Below are 5,711 nucleotides of genomic sequence, written 5' to 3' on the forward strand. Positions count from 1 at the left end.
CCCGCCCCACCCCCCCCCCTCCCCCCCCCAAAAAAAAAAACCAAGGACGTCGTAGTCTTTCGTTTAAAGAAATCGTCCCCGCCTACAGACAGGTGACTCCGTTATCCTTGAGAAACAGCAACGGGTTTCTTCGTGACCGTTAGTTTTGGTTTGTGTTATTCTTGTCTTTGGTTGTGAATCGACATTTTGTGGGTTAACGAAGAAGCTGCGTAGGTTTCGGGTCATTTCTTACTACCGGAGAAGGAATTTTCTACTCTTTGAATTTGATTGGTGTTTGGAAGGATGGTCTACGTGCATTCGTGGCGATTCTCCTAGTTTCTGGAAAGGATAAGCTTCACTTGAGTTTTTAATTTATTAGCTTTTAAATTTTAGTGATTTTAAGGGTTTTATTTTTCACCATCGAAACTGTTCACAGGTTTGCTTTAATTTTATGGGCTTATTTTTCTTGTTAGGCTCAGTGTTTGTCCATTATACTTGAAAATTGTTACTTGCTTTAATATTGTAGTTAATATTTTTCAATTATTTTATTTAGATATTTTATTTACAAACTGTAATGTGGATAACAAATTTATTGCTTAACGTTAACAATGAACATTTTTCTGGTATTGTTTTCAATGCTTTGAAGCTTTAGTTATATTTTTTATTCACTCCTCGGCTTAACTCTAGTAGAAGGGGTTTTTTTTTCCTGTACTAAGATTTTTAAATTTTCCAGGATAAAGATCTGATGGTCCATGAAGGTTTATGTTCAAACTCAATTTATAATGGTCTGGGTAGGTATTTAATCTAATTTGTAAATGATTATAATTTTAAGTGACTTTTAAGAAGCCTAGTTCAAAACTTGGCATCCACGTTGATTCTTGTAAATATGACAATTTTGCTTACGCATTAACATATTCTGGTATACGAACTTTGAATTACTTCCAGGTTTGGGTGAAGCCATCGAACTATGACTCAAACTACGCTTGTGACAAGTATTGAATTAAACTTACGCCAGGATGACTTCTCTCCAGTTTCGAAAATCGGTACCATTCCTTACCAGGTACTTTTGTCGGAACCAAATTTTTTGTCAACCAATTTTTTTTGTAAATTTTTTTTTTTTTTTTTGGTCTCCACCCCTACGGGGGCGGTGCCTCTGTAGGGGTGGAGGCCCCTCCCATGCCCTGTTCCATAGGTCTTAGGACCTGTGGACAAGGCTAGATGCAGGTGCATGGGAGGTTCGTTACTAATCTTTTTCTTTTCAGGTCATAAACATTAGTCTTAAGTCTTTTTATTTTTTATTTAACGTAACTTTAATAGATTTTTCTAAATTAAAAGTAACGTAACTGCCAATATTGAATGCCATATTTTACTCTTAAAATTTCTTATCGTAACTATAGTTTTGCTTTGTATGTGAAGTTTAATTTCTTAACGTAACTATAGCTTTGTATCGTAACCATAGCTTTGTATGTAAAGTTTAAGGGAACAAAGGTTTTTAAATACTGTTTGTTTACATTAATTTCAAGTGATTAATTTCCAAAGTTCAGTTTGCTTTTTAATTCTTTTCAACTTTTATCATTAGTTTTTTAGTAATTCCAGAGTTCAGTTGATTTTTTCAACAGATAAACTTAATTCTTCTTGCAATTCAGAACTTTTGAGTTATTTAACGTGATATTATAGCTTTATCCTGTTAATATTCAGATTAATAATTTAAGATTTTATACCACCCATACAATGAGCAAAGATCTTTAATGATATTCATGCCCTTCATATGATGAGCAGGGTGATTTTTTTACTTAAATGATATGCTAACTAACAGATACCCTTAACGGTAGTTGACATTATTCCAGGACTATCACTTTAACAACTTGGTCAACTGGCGTTTTGTATTTTAACCAGATCTGATATGACCTTTAGAAGTTGTTCCTTTGACACATTTATTGAGCACTTCTGGGTACATCTGGTCCCTTGGTTTACTAGTTAATTTAGATTTTTTTCGCTGATATGGTCAAAGGCTTTTGTAAGTGACTCGTTTGTATTGGAGAAAATTGGATCTTTGTGAGGGTTTAAAATAACCCTTATTTTACTGACTTTGTAGAAATGTTGGTTGTACGTATTTGTTGGTATTGTAACTTGGGTGTAAATTGTTATTCAGTAAAACCAAAATTCTGCTGTAGTCTTTTTGCTTTACAGGATGTTGACTGGAAACGTAAGAATGCAAGTTACTCAAGAACTGTTGGTTGATTTTATTCCACAATAGTGTTTGAGGTGAGAATGGGACCTAGCGTGTCCTGGTTTACTTCACTATGCCATAAGCTGCCCTGCTTTATTGCAAAGGTGCAATTAGTTGACACTTCAATATAAGTATTAAATGCACATCTGAATATTATCTTGACCTTAACCAATCAGTTATTCTATACTTTATTACTATATATATACATAAATATATAATGCCGAATTAAATACCTATAAACTGCTGTATCTGTTTACCTTGACCTGGTGAAATGTTCTAAAATATCTATGGTTCCACAATGCTGGGGAGACTAATTACTTGCTAAACCAGATGCCACACGATAGTATCACACCATAGTACCATTACTTAGTAATTATGGTCTCCCTTTTTTGACACCTGAAGTTGTCTGCATCTTGACTCTTGAAACAGTTTGTTTTTAATAGGAAAACCTGTGATAGTCTGGTTTTTCAATAGCCTAATGGTACAGGACTGAATTTTTTTTCAAAGTAACAGTTAAAATTTACAACTGAGTTCAGTTAAATACAATTTCTGCCGTTCGTAGCCTATGAAAATAACTGTCCCATTAAGAACAAAAGTTTGTCCACAACGTGGGAGCATTAAAATTTAATTTTACGTTACCGTGGGTAGGTAAGAATTAAAAACCATATTTGAGCATTAATAAACATTAAAGCATTAGTTTTTGAGCATTAATAAACTACATTTAAGCATTAGTTTTTCACTTAAGGGGATTTATTACATAGGTTTAAACAAATGTAAGCTTTTTGTCTTTACGTCGGAGTTGTAATTTCGAAATAAGGTCTTAAGTTAGTGCACAGGATAGAAACTAAATTGTGCGTGATGGATTAGTTTTAAGGTATTAGTATTAAAAGTAATGTTTGATTTGAATAACTAAGTACGGGATCTCTGTATAAAAACTAATCATAGTCCAGCTGGAAGTTGTTACAGGAAAGTTAAACTCCATTGCAGAAATAGTTTAAACTGATTTTAACTAGCTTTAAACAAAAATTTTTTTTTAAATATCGGATGACTAGAATTATCGCTTTTAACCGATAATCTCTCAATTTTTTAACTTCACACATTACTAGACTGCTGACCCTCTTAGGTAATGTAATTTATACGACCCCGACCCAATGAAGGTTTAATGTATTCTGCATGAAGTATTTTCCACTCCTTCGTCACATAGCATGTTCCTCTGTAGGTGAAATTTTAGACAATCGGCAGCAACACAAATGGAGTTTAGATCATATATTCACAGTGCAGGATGGGTTAAGGTAACTGCTGATTAATCGTTTTTTACCCCATACAAGGAACTTCAAGTTTACTGGGCAAGTTTGAAGCGTTCATATCAAGCTAACTTAACCTTACCTGGTGTATCTTATCAGAATATAGGGTTGTTTGTTACCCTGAAATCGGCTGAGAAGCTGCTTTTCTGTATTTTTGTAGGTCTGATGAAAATAACCCGCCCCCAGTATCAGTCTGGGTTTCGTAAAGACCCCAGTACTGTGATGCAATTTTATGAATATCTACCATCTTGCCGAGTGCTTGTGATGGGGGTGCCGAGTTAAGCGCATGGTCGGTTTACGTTTTAGTGCAGCCTGCGAACGTATGAATCGTGAAACCTGCAAGCTAGGATTGTTGGAGAGTTAATAATTGTTTTAAATACTTTTTAATGTAGGATGCAAGTGTGTTGATGGCCAGGTTTAGTAGTTCTAGTTCTTTCTAGTGTTCCCCAATGTAGTGTTCTCTGACCTTTGCTGTTTATCAAATATACTAGTGAAGTTTGTCAAGATTTGGAAAAAAAAAAAGTAACTTGCATCAAGCTGTCGTTCCTCCTCCATGCCTTAGGTCTGTTGGTGCATAATCACGGAATGGACATGTGGCACATATTCATGAGGGGAATGGGGTTTGGGGCATGAGACAAAGTATGGCAATTAGTCGATCCAGAATACTTTTGCTTTTGGATCCTGAAATACATTATATGGTATGGTTCTGAATGTCACTACTTTAATTTTAGGTGTAATTTTGATGATAAACTGACATTTCTGAAGCATAGACATAATGCTGGTCCCTCTGTTTCTCAAAGTTGGTATCTTGCAGAAATTTATGTTCTCATGATTAAACTATATCTAAATATCTCTGCTCCCTTCTCCATCCTTTGTTTGGAGAGCTCTTCTCCAGTGTGGTCATCCAGTGCTAACTCGGTCATCTCAAAGTCTTGGGCAGAGTCATGTCACCAGTTAAGTTTATTTTGCCAACTCTAAATGTTGACTTGTGGCGTCATAAAGTTAAGTTCATTGTTTGGTACAAAAAAAAAAATTGTGCTAAAACGACTAACATCCTCTACTCTTTACCCGGCCAGCTGTTATTGCTAGTAGCACTCAGCAGGCTGCTACCGCAAACATTGTCGTTTTCTAGTATCAAGTTTAATACTAATGTTTGCTAAGGGTTTTATCTTGGCTACGACTGAAATGTAGAATAGTCTGCCTAATTCAGTTGTGGAATCTTCTGATCTCCAAATGTTTGAGCGAGAAGTAAATTCATTCTTGCTTTCTGCTGACGTCTCCTGAATTTCAGCGTGTATCAAGTTTATATTCCCACGTATTTATAATTTTTTCTTATAACTTGTCGCTCTCTGCAGGGTGATTTCCCTTGACAGCCCTTTTGGGTTTATATGCTGTTGACTATCCATGAAGGTTTTAAGCTAAAGATTTAAATTAAAAAAAAGAAATGCATTGCATACAGAGGAGACTCCTCTAAAGACAATTGTTTTCAGATATTGATGGTTTACTCAAATTTTTTCCGAGGAACCTTTATGACTGAGCAATATTCCCATCTGTTTTCGTAGTGTTAATGAAAGCACCTTCGATGTTCAGCTAAAGCTTAAGCGTCTTCCACACTATCTAGTGTCTACCGTACAAACCACCTAAGTGAAGTTCAGCACTTAGGTCAAATGCACCAGACAGGGTCAGCGATTTCATGCATACGCGGTTGCCATGCATGCGAATCTAATCAAGATTAATACCAAGACCAAGAGGCAATGCTCTGTTTTGTTATATGAGACAGCGTATACGAAAAACACAATTTTTATAATGCTAAAGCGATAATATACTCTTGTAAGTACCATGTGAAAATATTCACTGGAATATACACAGTTCGTGAGCTTGGGAATTAAAACGTTATATACTTTTTTTTGAAAGAAATAAAACGTGATTTGTATGTGTATGCTTCAACCTTATTTTTTTAAATTCTACTATGCATTTCGGCTGCCGTGTCCAACTACGTTTCGCCTGTAAAATATTACCAAAGCGTCTAACAAGGTTGGTATTTTGGCAGAAGACGTTTGAAAACCCGACCTATTTGGCAAAAAATGTGCTCTAATGCTTACTATTGATAAGGTAATTATAAGAGTAAATTAAGGGTAGCCTAAAGCACATTAAGCTGGCACCCTAACAGAGGCTAGAAAAACGTCATTATAAAAGTA

At 35.2% G+C, this 5,711-nt stretch overlaps 1 long non-coding RNA gene across 1 annotated transcript; it reads left to right on the forward strand.

Moving 5' to 3' along the window:
- Nucleotides 1-216: 216 nt before the first annotated feature.
- On the forward strand, nt 217-2,453 carry LOC136848915 (uncharacterized). The gene is made up of 3 exons (XR_010856177.1): nt 217-770; nt 925-1,039; nt 2,170-2,453. It is a non-coding gene; the product is annotated as an uncharacterized lncRNA (long non-coding RNA).
- The last annotated feature ends 3,258 nt before the right edge of the window (nt 2,454-5,711 follow it).

This window comes from Macrobrachium rosenbergii, chromosome 20 (assembly GCF_040412425.1).
Source record: "Macrobrachium rosenbergii isolate ZJJX-2024 chromosome 20, ASM4041242v1, whole genome shotgun sequence".
Lineage (NCBI taxonomy): Eukaryota > Metazoa > Arthropoda > Malacostraca > Decapoda > Palaemonidae > Macrobrachium > Macrobrachium rosenbergii.